Source organism: Hypanus sabinus, chromosome 19, assembly GCF_030144855.1.
Source record: "Hypanus sabinus isolate sHypSab1 chromosome 19, sHypSab1.hap1, whole genome shotgun sequence".
NCBI lineage: Eukaryota > Metazoa > Chordata > Chondrichthyes > Myliobatiformes > Dasyatidae > Hypanus > Hypanus sabinus.
Genome location: NC_082724.1, coordinates 26,363,449 through 26,378,224, shown reverse-complemented (window position 1 = coordinate 26,378,224; position 14,776 = coordinate 26,363,449). Strand labels below are relative to the sequence as shown.

The 14,776-nt window shown below is 38.8% G+C and overlaps 1 protein-coding gene and 1 long non-coding RNA gene across 6 annotated transcripts in view; one reads left to right on the top strand and one right to left on the bottom strand.

Moving 5' to 3' along the window:
* fhit (fragile histidine triad diadenosine triphosphatase) overlaps positions 1-14,776 on the top strand; it is a 942,594-nt gene that overhangs the window by 886,760 nt on the left and 41,058 nt on the right. The window lies entirely within an intron of this gene.
* Positions 3,669-14,776, bottom strand: part of LOC132377833 (uncharacterized) — a 93,101-nt gene continuing 81,993 nt past the window's right edge. Inside the window, exons 4-5 of one of the 2 annotated variants that reach the window (XR_009506788.1) lie at positions 13,930-14,063; positions 3,669-7,248 (exon numbers count right to left, since the gene is read on the bottom strand). This is a non-coding gene — a long non-coding RNA (uncharacterized LOC132377833). The remainder of the gene's footprint in view (positions 7,249-13,929; positions 14,064-14,776) is intronic. The other variant, XR_009506787.1, reaches the window with a different exon arrangement.

Here is a 14,776-nt window from a genome sequence, read left to right as displayed (position 1 = left end):
ACAACGAAGAAACTTATTTTTAATTTCAGTGGGAACAGTGTTGTTGGTCTCCCTTTTTAGCCAGCGCATCAAAGTCTGGATTTAGTTTTGTTGTGGCGATTCTCAGGATGGATCTGAGGTGTTGGTCAGTTAACTTGGATCTGTGGCTGGCTTTGTTGATGTTCATGATGCTGAACGCCTGTTCACACAAATAGGTCGAGCCGAACAAAGAGTAAAGTGCAAATGTGGAGTAATACGCTGCACCTCAACAAAGGTCAATGTATATAGAGTGCGTCATCTATTGGGAAAACGCCAGAATTGCGGGGAAAAAACGATAACAAGGTTTATTAATATCATTTCATCAAGTTCTGCGGGCCGGATTAAAAGGCTTAACGGGCCGTAGTTTGCCCATGCCTGCCTTAGATTTATCTGGGTGTTAAAGAAAAGTGACTTTGAAGTTGTTCTCTGTGAATCATCATGTCTGTCGTTGTTTCAAATGACTTGAATGTTAAATTAATGCACTTAATTTGAAAGCTGATCTCAGTGTAAAAGAAGCCTCTCTGCTTCTCACTTTTGGCTTTCTCCCAGATTTCTCTTTGTTAGCAATAATTGAACCTCACATCCTTTCACCTAACATATCAACAACTTAATAATATCACCATTTCAAATAGAAACAAAGGACAGGTAGATGTAGGGAATAATATTAAAACCAACGAATAACAAACTTTGGTGATGAAAAATCAATTGCTGATGCTAAAGTAGTTCAGATAAAGAAAGCAATATTAGATCAAACCCTAGAAGATAATAGATTGAGTATCTTGAGGAAATGCCAACAGCTCCACGTAGAGATGCTTATGTTTTCAATTCTTGATTTCCATGCATGCCGATTGCAACATGGCTGTCCCAAACTTATTGAAACCTATCCTCTTGAAGTTTCCTGACTCCACAGTCTGGCAGAGGAGTACAGTTTTGTAGCAATTCCCCTGCATTCACAACAGTGAATCTACTTGAAGAGCAGGTTGCCCAGTCTCCAAATAAATAAAGGAGTGCACTGATTGGCTGGACTACCAATATTGTGGGTGATTAACTCAAGTTAAAGCCAGCTAGAACTTCTTAAAAGGGAGGGACATTCTGCATGAATCAGCCACTGGTAGCTTTCCTGACTTGAGAAACATTGGAGAGAAGTCAGCAGAAGGGAGATTCGTTTGTGTTTAGATGTTATTCCAGAGGTCTAGTGAAGGAAGTGGTAAGTTAAAAAGTGGCTCTGTATCTGCATGGCATCAAGAGACCTTTCATACATGCACAAAGAAGGCAGTGGGAGAAAGTCGCCATTGAGGTCAATGCCGGGTGGTGGTCCCTGATCACCTGGGCACAGTGCAGCAAGAATGATAGCACAAGGTAGACAAAGTGAGTGAATGCATGTTCAAACGCCACCTTCTGCTAACTGCTCTAGTGCTTTCCATAGTGCTCACTTCACCACATTCCCATCAACTATCATTCTCTTACTTTCTTCTCTCAGAGGCTAGTGAATGTCTTAAAGTCTATGCCCCAGGAGGTGGTGGAGATGGATTGAAAGGTCAAGGATTTGAGAGTTCAGAGAAGTTGAGACCAGCAATGGGAGCTAATAGATCCTTCTCTCCTGAGGTTGAAATAGAGTTCAACTAGTATATGAGAAATTGGAAGAGGGAGAGTATCCTGGCATTTACTGAGGGGAGCTGAAAGCAGGGAGAAGATAATCAAGAGGGCCTGCTTTGTTATATGTATGCGATGAAAAACTTATTTGTAGAAGCATCAGAGGAACATAGCACAGACAATCAGGTAGTAGCAGAATCAGGTCTATTATAACTGACTTTCTGTATATCATGAAAATTGCTGTCTTGAAGCAGGGGTACTGTTTAAGTCATAGAACTACTACAAATTACATAATAAATAGTGCAAATAATGAATGTTGAGGTAGCATTCATGGGAAATTCAGAAATCTGATGGCTGAGGGAAAGAATCTTTTTGAAACAGTTGAGTGTGGGTCTTCAGGCTCCTGTACCTCAGCACAAAGGTACTAAACATGAATAGGGCATGTCCCAATGTGTAATGATAACTAGCATTCACAACCAAAATATATATGAAACATGAATTATACACATTTATTAAAAGAAAGTACACAATTAGAATTTAAAAAGTGATCGAGTGTGTGGTCGTGGTGTTGCTATGGTGGGGTAGTGATTCGGTTTGTGCCAGTTGGTTCCAGAACCAAATGGCTCAAGTTCAACTGCAGAATTGCAAAAGAAAATAGTGCTGGAGTCACGTCTAAACTTTGCCACAGGAAGTGCCTGGTTCAATTTCCACATCAGCATGATTTACCCTGGGAGTGAATGACATTAATTTTCAAATACATAGCAATGGGGAAAAAATCACCCCAGGCAATCCATCCTGAGGTAGTCAATGCTGGTTTCTGGTAGGTTTCATATATATCAGATCCAGTACATTGTGGGAACCAAGCCAGGGAAATCAGATCTGTAAAATCTGTACATTTCCTGTACAGAAGGAGACCATTCAGTTCATTGGAAGCACTTTGCTCTCTTTCCATATCTCAGCCCAAAGCCCTGTATTTAACGTGGTTATAGCGCACATGCTCACATTGCTACCTGAACTCTTAGAGCAGGGGTGGTCCATGAGCAGCAACTGCCAGGTGTTCTAAACAATGCCAAAAAAAATTCCCTCAGTAGATGTATTTTATTTTCTGTCATTTTTGTTTCTCTCTCTGAGGCTATCTTCTCTAAAGACAGGGGTGAGATCACAAGTTGTGTGTCTGGTAATGAAGATTCCAGACCCACAGGATCTCAACACTTGGCACCTGTAAACTGCTATTTCTTCCTACATTTGCACTGTAAGTTGCCTGATTTTCTAGCAACTGGAGATGGTGTACGCTGGAAATGTGGCATTGATAGATTTTTTTTAGATATTACAATATTGCACTAAAGGATACAAGAAGTACATAGAAACATGTACAAAAGGAACTAGATCTCTTGACCGGTTGCAAATCAGCTGCCCATTGAATTGATGGCTAAATATTCTTTTTCACATGTGTCAGCAGCTTGGATGGAGTGCAGCAAATGATGTTAGCTTTTCTGAAATGTCAGAGGTGATTTATTTGTTTTGCAGTTGCTTCATGGGTATGCATCCAATTTCCCTGCCAGCCCTGTCAAGTGTAGATCACTGGTGCTAGGGGGATATATATCCAATCGTTGACAATTCAAGCAACATTGGATTTCCAGTAATTCAATGACAAGATGTATTGGATTTTGTGGCAGCTTCAGAAAGGCAGTCTACCATTTAACTAACCTCCCCCTGCCCCCTCTATAATTTTGATAATTTGGGATGTTGCCAATCTGAATATGTATAAATTCCCTAAATTACACTCAGACTGACAGAAGCGTAACAGCAAACCATCTGTGAATGGGAATATTGACACCTTTCAGCCATTGTGCCACTTCAGCCACATTCAGGGTTTTCCACATTTAATGCGTTTTATTTAATTGTGCCTTTAAAATAAATGCTGCCTGAAAAAAAACCTGATACAGTGACACCAGTTTACCTGTGGTTATGTTGCACTCCATTCCTCATCTCCAAGATGTTGCTTTGTTTGTGGCTGATGGCAATCTGAAAACCAGTTATCCACAGGAAAGTATTTTAATGCCAACTTTCATCATGAGTATTCTTTACAGTTTTTTTCCCCCATTTTTGTCAGTTGGCGTAAACAATAAAAGCATATGTGCTGCAACCGTGAAAACAAAGGAAAGTTACAATTGTTTGGAATTTTAATGAAACCAGGGAGGATACAAATCAGTCAGTCAGAATCTGAGCAAAAAACATATTTGTTGGTCCCTTTATTTTCAAACACATCAGTGTTGACCTTAAATTTCTTTATCACAAGAACTTACATTGCTGGAATCAAAAACAGAGGAAAAAACATATTACAATGTTAACCCATGAAGGCTTGTAGAGAAGAAAACAACTGACAATATTGCCTGAAAATTTACACAAAGCCCAAGGATAAGTTTGATTGTACAAAATCAAACTGTTTGCATTGGAACATGGCAACAATTAGTATTTTGCCGATGATTAATGTGGCATTGTTTTGGCTCATGGTTATCCAACTTCCAGTGAGGTATTTAGATCATAACCAGCCACTGAAGAGTAAGGCTTCTGTATTTATAATCAACATTAAACTGAAGTACATGTGTTAAATAAATCTTGAAAAATAAATATTGACTAATATTTACTTGTTTGGCACAATTCTATAACCAAGGTAGCCTGTGTTTTATCAATCATACTAATTGTCGATTGGTACCAAATAGGAAACTAGGATTAAAAAAATGAAGATTTGGAAGAGCATGTCAGATTTAATAAATTTAAAACTAGGCAAACCCATAGAAGTGACAATTACATGGGCAGACGATCTTGTCGCAGGTCTCAAGAATAATCTATGACTTTGCCAGCAGTATAGATTGAAAGTGCTAACAGCTCCACTGATTCCCTTCACAGTTTATTGCTGGGAAGCTTTTTATAAGGCATTGGAATTTTTTAATGATGAGCATACAAGCGCAGATGGTAACATTTCTGTTGACGTTCCCCAACTTTTTGTTGGAGGCAATCTCAAAAGCTCTTCACAGCTGGCTTCAATGACACAAGGGTGTTAGCACATGCAGGTTTTCAACAGAATTTACCTGCCTTTTGTTACCAGACCACAAACCTGATACTTAGCTAAAGTATTCTGATACCTTATAATAAGAAAGTGGTCTATTCAGACAGAAGGAAAAAGTGCACAGAGGAAAACTCCAACCTATGTCCACTTCTTATTCAGTTCTAGCCAAACTGAGTTGATTCTGCACATTCAAGTCATTTACATTTTCAGCTGGCACAGTGCATCATGAGATTTTGCATTCCCCATTAACAGGAAATCACATATCAGGTTGTCAACCTTAATGAGGTTCTCACCTGACACTCTCCTGGTTTTGTACCATATTTAGCTCGTGATGTTTTCAGTAGCATTTTCAAAGAGGCCTAAGGGTGGACCCCTCTATTAGAATTGCTTCTGAAAAGCAAAACAGAATTTAAAGAAGCTGATTGTCATGATAACTCTGAAACTGATGGACATGCAGACTCTGATCAGTACCACTGGTGAGGAAGCAAAATAGACCTACCTAGGAAAAGTTTGAAAATAGCTCAAAATATTTAGCAGGTCATGCAGCAATTGTGTAATGAGAAACAATTCATATTTCAGGTCGAGGACCTTTTATCATTATTATATGCTGCAATATTTTGATTTTCTATGTATGAAAATCATATAGATTGCTGCTACCATGGTTTAAGAATTCTGCAATTGCAATCTCTTACCACCCACAATCCTGGTTTTGGCTATCCAGGTGCATTGAGGTACTTGTTTGTCACTTTGCAGTTTGCCACCTTGGTGTAGGTGAGGTCAGGTTCTCCTAATATGAACTGTGACAATGGGATACAGGCTTGGGATACATAACCCATATGTGGGTAACCCAACAAACATATAACAGCTTTTAAAGTAGAAGAAATGTTCCAAGATGCATGGGAAAGTGTATAACCATGTGAAAGTATTCCTTTGCTCAACTGACTGTGAGACGTTTTTGGAAAATTATGCAATTGTATTATAATGGTAACAATGTGATATTGAATTTCCAGTCCCAATGATTTGAAAGATAATAATGATTCCATTCGGCAGCAACGCACTCTCTACTGGCCTGAAGGAATTTACAGTAGGTGTTTTGTTTGTACAGATTTTCCCCTGTCACAGAGATAGATAATTTGTTTTCAAACAGAACAGTAGAGCACAGGAACAGGCTTTTTGGCCCACCATGTGTGCGCTGAAGCACTGCCAAATTAATATAAATCTCTTCTGCCTACATCTGATCCATATACCTCTAAAAGCCAAGGTCTATCTAAAAGCCAAATTATTGTATTTGAAACATCTTTTTAATGGCCACCTCTAGAGATGCAGCTCGTTGGCTCCTTGCTAACAGTCACTGGACTCAGCTGTGAGAAAACCACCCTTCTCAGTCTCCGTACGTCTAGGGTAGGTATGACCTTTGTTCTGCCAAACCCAAGAGGTTGGGATATCTCGCCCATCTGAACCCTGATTTGCATGGATGTTGTCTAACTTACTGCACCCATGCAATCGCCCATTGGCACAAAATAAAAGGACAATTTTTTCATTTTGAACTCTTATGTATGGATGGAGGCCTTGATTTTAACGATCCTTGCCTAATGAATACCAGAAAATGGGTTAATTAAAATTCTACCTCCTGTTTTGATATTAACCTGCTCTGTGAGCAGGATACCTGCCGAATGACAATATTTATTGGAAGCATGCGGAGAGGAGTGGTAGCACGAACTTTCTGAAAAGGGGAGATTAACTGTGCCTCACATGGTTAGTCTAGTCCTTAATAACATCAGTGCGTTAATGTGATATCACACAAGTCAATCTCACCAACACTTAGCAACATTTACATGTATTAATAAATTTAATATTCAAAAAATTAATTTAATACATGTTTTTAATTTATCACATTTAGTAACTTTTGCTATATACACCTTTCTTGATCTTAATCACCACTGTACTCTTATACACATTGTAACTTAACTAGTGCAGTGACTTATTTTTGCAATTTAAAGTTTTTGATAATCGTGTTTTGCAAATAATGTCTTCTTGTCTGGCTGTGGATGTTTGAATGTTACGTTTCATTACATGTTTATAACTAATCTACTTGCTCTTTCAGACAATATTTAAAGTATCAAAGTTTTAGTAGTTAAATAGCAGCTTTCCCCAAGCAAATAATAAAAAAAAACAGAGTGCAGCACATGCTACAGTGCTTGACATTTGAATGTCATCTATCTACAGTTAGTTTACCTTTTCAGCCACAAGCCCACTGGCAAGATGGCCCAACAGTAATTAAGGATAGTTGGCATAGAAACTGTCGAGAGATAATACGGGCTCCTGTCTATCAAATGCAGTGGCACTTTTATGTTCGGAGTTGAAATGGAAGGGGGTCATTCAATGATCTCCTGCTTTTGGGGATTGCAGCTCTGGAAATCTGTCATGCAGTGTAATTTTTTATCCATTAAAATTAATAGACCAAAAATCATAGTCTGCCAGTAAAACCTCAAGATGTGACTGGCATTGCTGCTGGGAGCATCAGATCACAGATTCCTCTGGTGTCTTCAACCCAATCACATTTTCTTCTAAAAGAAGAAGTGTAAATACAAGTTGTCAGTAAAATCAGTCCAGTGATTAAACAGGAGATGTGTACTACTTAAATGTTAGGAACACTAGAAACTATTCAAAGAAAATTTCTGTATTAACATATTTAATGTAGAGCAAATATACATTAAAATATGGAGCCAATCCTTCATAACTCTCAAATTACATTTTTATTTTAGTATTCACAAGGGACAGGGGCATAAACTTCCCACAGCGAACAGAAGAGTGAGGATACTACCAAGGCTGCTGGCAATGGCAGTAAGATTGCAATGGTGTATCCATGGAAGGATAACCACTGTTTAACAACTTCTTTGTAAGTTTCAGCCTGATCCCAGCATTGGCTGTGCACCTAGTCCACAGTTTCTGTAAAACAAGTATGTGATCCAGAATCAGATTCAGGTTTACTATTACTGTTGTTTTGCAGCAGCAGTACACTGCATGACATAAACATTACTATAAGTTTAAAAAAAAATTGAGTAGTGCAAAAGAGGAATAATGAGATAGTGTTCATGGGTTCACGGATCATTTAGAAATCTTTTGGCAGAGGAGAAGAAGCTATTCCTGAAATGTTGAGAATGGGTCCTCCCAATGGTAACAACAAGAGAACTTGTCTCAGATGGGGAAGTTCCATTTTCTTGAGGCACTGCCTGTGGAAGATGTCCTCAATGGTGGGGAGAATTGTGATCATAAATTCATGGGTAATGAGGATTTAATGTACTATGGATTATTTAGTCATCTCATTGCTTACTTTGCTCCATAAACTTCAGACCAATCATCAATTAGTTCAAAAGGCATTAACAGCTTTAATTAAGAGTCTTCCCTATCTAATTAAGCTGTCAGTGTGTGCTAAGACTGTCAACTCCTTATTCTTCTTAGAAACATCATTTATTTTAAAAAAATGACTCTTCCCTTTCTACGCTATCTATCTCCCAGCATTTTAAAAACAAAGATCATATTCTCCTTTGCGGGCAATATCAACTTGAGGTCAGCAGTTATGTACAGAGGTTAGTACGGCTTGTTTGGGCGATAGATGCCATTCAACCTAATCCTGTTAAGTGGGTACTGTGGAAGCTGAAGGAACATTCAATAAGAATTGCTTGAAACATTAAGATAATCCAAAATTTAAACTGGTGCAAACATCGGATTTGGATTCCATTGTACCTGTTCCTATTTAGCAATTGTCTTCCAATTGTGTTTCTGACTGTGTTGCCAGTGGTCATGTTTTGGAAGTGGGGTTGGGTAGCATTCCAGGTGTCAGGGAGGCAAATGAAAGGCTGGAAAGTGATGCAGACAGGGACCACAAGTTAAGTAGGCAAGAAGGCAGGAGAATGGCCTGAAGTGAGGACAGCTTATTGCTTTAAACTGTTTTTATTTCAAAGCAAGAGGTCTGACAGGTAAAGTGGACGAATTCAAGACTTGAATGGCTAAGTGGGACTAGGATGCTGTGGTGAACTACATATACCTGTCTGGACACGCCCCCTGCTGACTGCTCATGTGGCTCCTCTCACAGACCCCGGTATAAAGGTGATTGGAGACACAGCCCCAATTGGTCAATTGCTGCTTGTTCTTTCTTCCAGCCAATAAAACCCTATATCTTGCCTCACGTCTCAGCGAGTTATTGATGGTGCATCAGATGCTTTAGCCATTACAGAAACATGGCTAAGGAAGGGACAGGACTGGCATCTTAATGTTCTGAGGTAGAGGAGCTTTAGGTGGGATAGAGGTGGAGGAAAGAGAGGAAGGGGAGTTGCAGTTTTGATGAAGGGCAATGTCATAGCAGTAGTTAGAGATGGAATTACTGATAATCACAGTAATAATCACAGTGGGATTACCAATAATCACAGGGAATACCTGTAATCACATTGGTGGTATTGTACTATAGGCCCCCAAATAGTCAACTGGAATTGGAAAAACAAATGTGCCAGGAGATTTCAGAAAGTTGCAAGAATAATAAAGTAATCACAGTAGGGGATTTTAACTTCCCCAACATAGACTGGAACTGCCATCCTGTTAAGATCTTAAATGGAGTGGTATTTTTTAAGTTACTTCAGTTAAGTTTCCTGGGGCAGTACATTGCGAGCCCTACTAAAGAGACAGCAAAGCTCAGCCTACTCTTTTTGGAATAAGTCAGGGCACATGACTGAGTTGACAGTAGGGGAGTACTTTGGGACCAGTGACCATAGTTCTACTAGTTTTAAAATAGTTATGGAAAGGAACAGAACTGGTCTACAGGTTCAATTTCTAAATAAGGGCAAGGCAACTTTTGACAGTTTGGTATTGGGATCCGCAAAGGTTGATTGCAACACCTTACAAATTTCTATAGACGTTCAGGTGGATCCAATGCTCAGTATTGCAAGAATCTGCAGAGGGTTGTAGACCCACTCTGCTCCATCATGAGCACAATGCTCCCCACCATCAAGGATATCTTCAAGAGGCGGTGCCTCAAGATCATGGCCTCCCTGATTAAGGACCCTCATCATTCAGGAAACGTCCTCTTTCTGTCGCCATCAATGATAGTACAAGAGCCTGATAACCCATACTCAATAGTTTAGGAACTTTTTCTCCTCCTCTGCATTCAGATTTCTGAACGGCCCATAAGCCATGAACACTACCTTGTTATCACTCAAATTTCGTATTATTTATTTATTTATTTGCTGTTGATAGATTTTTATATCTTTGCACTGTACTGCTGCCACAAATCTAATGTCATGTTAGTGATAATAAATCTGATTCTGATTCTGATTCTGTTTGTGGGCAAGGGAACCACAAGCAAGTGGGAGGCATTTAAAAGGGTGAGACTGTGAGAGCTCAAGTTCTGCAGGTTCCTGATAGATTGAATTTAGGAGTAATGAACCCTGAATGATGAGGGATATTGAGGTCCTGGCCAGGAAAAAAGAGGAGTCATGGATCAAGTACAGGCAGCTGACATCATGTGAATTCCCTGAGCAGTAAAAATGATGCAGAAGGAAATCATAGGGCAAAAAGGAGGCATGAAACAACTTTGGCAGAGAACATTAGGAAAATCCAAAGAGATTTTTTTGTTATATTATGGGAAAAAGAGCAACCAGGGAGAGAACAGGACTCCTTAAAGACCAAAAGGGATACCTTTGTGTGGAGACACAGGAGATGAGCAAGGCTGTTACTCCCCTGTTTTGTCTGTGGAGTAAGACAAGAAGATTTCAGAATTCGGAAAAGTAAATGGGGTAGTAAATTGGGGATAGTCCACATTATATTAGAGGGAGTGGCGGGATGTTTTAAAAATACAGAAGTAGACAAATCTGTAGTGCCTAAGTTTATCCAAGAACACTGTGGGAGACTAGAGAAGAAATTGTGGGAGCCCTGGATGAAGTTTTTGAATCATTGTTAGCCCATGAGTAAAGGCGCCGGTAAACTGGAGGATATCAAGCACTGTACCTTTATTTAAGAAAGATGGCAAAATAAAACATGAGAATGACATGCCAGTAAGTCGTACACCTGTGCTAGGTAAGTTGCTGGAGAGGATTCTGAGAGATAAGATATACGTACATCTCGAAAGACAGGGTTTGATTTGGAGCGATCAGGATGGTTACTTCATGGAAAGTCATGTTATGTGACCTTGATTGAATTTTTGATGAGGTAACCTAGAAACTTGACAAGGGCAGGACAGTAGATCTGAACTTTAGTGAGGTTCCACATTGTAGGTGGTCTGCAAATTTAGAATCATAGAATCCAGGGAGTGCTGGCTTATTGGGATACACAGTTGACTTTAATGGTAGAAAGCAGAGGGTGATGGTAAAAAGGTTGTTCCTCAGACTGGGAGCCTGTGACTTGTGGGTCAGTGCTGGGCCATTGTTGTCAAGTACATCAACAATTTGGATAAGAATGTTTATGGCATAATTAGTAAGATTGCAGGTGACATTATATTAGATGGTATGGTGGACAATGAAGAAGGTTATCAAAAGTTATAGGAAGATATTGATCAGCTGAGTAAGTGGGCTGAGGAGTGGCAAATAGTTTAATTCAGATAGCTGTGAGGTATTGCATTTTGGAATGTCAAATCCAGGTAGGACTTTTACTGTGAATGGCAGAGCCCTGGTGAATGTTGTAGATCAGAGGAACCTTGGAGTACAAGTTTCTAAAAGTGAAATCATAGGTAGACAGGATGGTAAAGAAAGCTTTCAGCATGTTAGCCTTCAAAAGTGAGCGCATTGAGTGTAAAAATTGGGGGTCATGGTGCAGTTGTACCGGATATTGGTGAGGTCACACTTGGAGTATTGTGTTCAGTTTTGGTTCTCCTGCTATAGGAAAGATATTATTAAACTGGAAAGAGTGCATAAAAGATTTTCAAGAATGCGGAAAGAGTTAAAGGGCTGAGATAGATTGGAAAGATTGGATGGGCTAGCACTTTAATTCTTGGCATGTAGGAGACTGAGCGGTGAGGTGTATAAAATCTTGAGGAGTACAGATAGTCTGAATGAAATTGGTCTTTATCCCAGACTTAGCATATCAAGAGTTAGGGATCATAGGTTAAGGTGATATGGGAAAGATTTAAGAGGAACTTCAGGGGAAACTTCATACAGAAAGAGTGCTATCTATGTGAAATCAGCTGGCAGAGGAAAAGGCTGAGGCCAATAAAATAATTTTTAAAAGAACGTGGATTAGAAAGGTTTGGAAGGTTATGTGTTAAACTGCAAATAGGACAAGCTTGGATGGGACATCTTGGTCAACATGGACCAGTTGGTTTGAAGGACCTGTTCCCATACTGTATGACTGTATGGCTCTATGACTCTCACTGATGAGTACTGGTCCTATCATCATACTGATATTTTTTTCAAGCCAGATTGGAGGTATTTATGCTCCCAGTGTGTTTTGTGTTTAATAGACTTTCTTTATCTTTTGATGAGTACAATCTACCACAGCAGAATGGCTGCATCATGGAATATCATTACTGTGTTACACTGTGATAAAAATAAAATTAGCAGGTTATGGTAGTAGCACTAACCATTATCTATTGTTTATATACTAATTATCGCAGTTTGCTTAAAAATACATCGCCTTTCATTGTTCATAGTAATAAAATGAGTCTTGGATGTGCTGGAATTCTTCGCCCTGGGGGATTAATGCATGGTAACTGAATTCTGTATTTGAATATTCTCTTAATTATGGATTGAGATTGCAGCGGACTTAGTATTGTGTAATCTCAGTATTGTCTAATTTTAGCAACATTTTAAATCAAATTAAAAGTGACTACTATGAGAAATGGAATGCATGTAATTTAGACTATCCAATAAACTGTGCCTTGTCAATTGGGGACAAAGTGTGTGTGCCATTAAAAGCAAAGTAACTTATGTTGTTTAACCAAATTGAATATTCTCAAAACACATCCAGTAATATAAAGGGTTAAACTGTGTTCAAAAGCTACGGGTACTAGCCCTGCTTCATGACATCAGCACATCTTACAGGCTAATGCATCGGTGCAGTTACTGAAGTATTTCAGCAACTGAGGTGTCATCCCTTGGATGTGATATTAAACTGAAGCTCATCAGCCATTTCAGGCACTCATAAAAGATAAAGTGCCACCGTGAAGAAACAGGGATCTCTCCAGTGAGTATTTATCCCTCAACTAACATTGCCTAAATAAATTAATTAGTTCCTTATCACAGTGTTTGTGAGACTTTGCAACATCCAATCTGCATTTACATTTCTAAATAAAAACCATGTCTATACTTCCAAGATTATTCATTATCTGTGGAACACATTGGGACACCTTGAGGACAGAAAAGGCTTTATGTGAATGAAAATTATTTTTTCTTATTAAAGTCACTTTGCAGTGCTACAACAATGTGATTCGGCTAATTCCTATAAGCACCTTGCCTGATGTTGTATAATTTATTCCTAATCCTTTCACACAGATTCAAACAACTCGAGACAATAATATATTTGATAATGCATTTCATTAATTACCAACAAACCATTAATCTCATGCATGTCAAACAATATAATAACATCTTACACATTAACACTGCATCCACAGTTTGGTTGATTTAAATGGAGAATTGTGAAGATGGCTTCTCCAAATCTAGTAAAATCCCATGACTTGAAAGGAGCTTATTTTCTTCCTTCTTAACCAAGTAAAATTTACTTACTATCTTTTTGGTTGATAGTTTTATATGTTCTCTTTCTGCTGAATACAACTCTTACATAATATTTTAAAATTAGCTCCTTGTTTTAACCAGTTACCCAAACGGTTGGAAAGCCTGGTATATCAGTTTTTATATCAGACTGTGAGGATTGTATCAAGAGGACCCCAAGCCATTGTCTCAATCCATTTACTCAAAAAGTCCCAAAATCTGGACTGATATTCCAATGCAGTAAAAATGAGAGATTAAACCTGGGTCTCCCCTGCTCCCTGTTGAACATAAAACTCCATGGTATGATATTAAAGAAAAAGAAGGGATTTATCCTTCTGGTATGTATTTCCCAGTGGAAGTCAAAAAAGAAAAGATTATCTGGTTTCATGTAAAGTTAGAGACACAATAGGATGCATCCCAGCTGTGGCAGGGTTTCAATGACATTATTTCTTAAGAGGCAAAACCTAACAGCATAGATGGCAGTGATGCTTAACTCCCTAATGAGCTCAATGCCCTTTTATACACAATCTGAAAGGGAGAATAACACCATACCTGTGAAAATCCTCACTGCATTCAACGACCTTGTGATCTCTGTCTTGGACCCGATGTCAGAACATCCTTCTTCTTGCTACATTGGACTGTTTCCAGACTGCTTATCGCTTCAATTGTCTCTTACAAGAATCACCCTTGTAATAATGATCAGGGAGACACACAGAGATCTGTATTTACTGATAAGTGCCTTTATTGTCTAAATCAACAAGTATGTGAATCCATATGCTAAATACCTGGTGTGCACCAAGTTTTCCTCACCTTCCATGAACAGTCAAAGAACAGAAAATACAGTTGAAGTCAGAAGTTTACATACACCTTAGCCAAATACATTTAAACTCAGTTTTTCACAATTCTTGACATTTAATCCCAGAAAACATTCCCTGTCCTAGGTCAGTTAGGATCTCTTCTTTATTTTAAAAATGTGAAATGTCAGAATAATAGTAGAGAGAATGATTTATTTCAGCTTTTATTTCTTTCATCACGTTCCCAGTGGGTCAGAAGTTTACATGCACTTCGTTAGTATTTGGTAGCATCGCCTTTAAATTGTTTAACTTGGATCAAGCATTTTGGATAGCCTTCCAAAAGCTTCTCACAATAAGTTACTGGAATTTTGTTCCATTTCTCCAGACAGAACTGGTGTAACTGAGTCAGGTTTGTAGGTCTCCTTGCTTGCACACGCTTTTTCAGTTCTGCCCACAAATTTTCTATCGGATTGAGGTCAGGGGTTTGTGATGGCCACTCCAATACCTTGACTTTGTTGTCCTTAAGCAATTTTGCCACAATTTTGGAGGTATGCATTGTCCATTTGGAAGACCCATTTGCGACCGAGCTTTAACTTCCTGGCTGA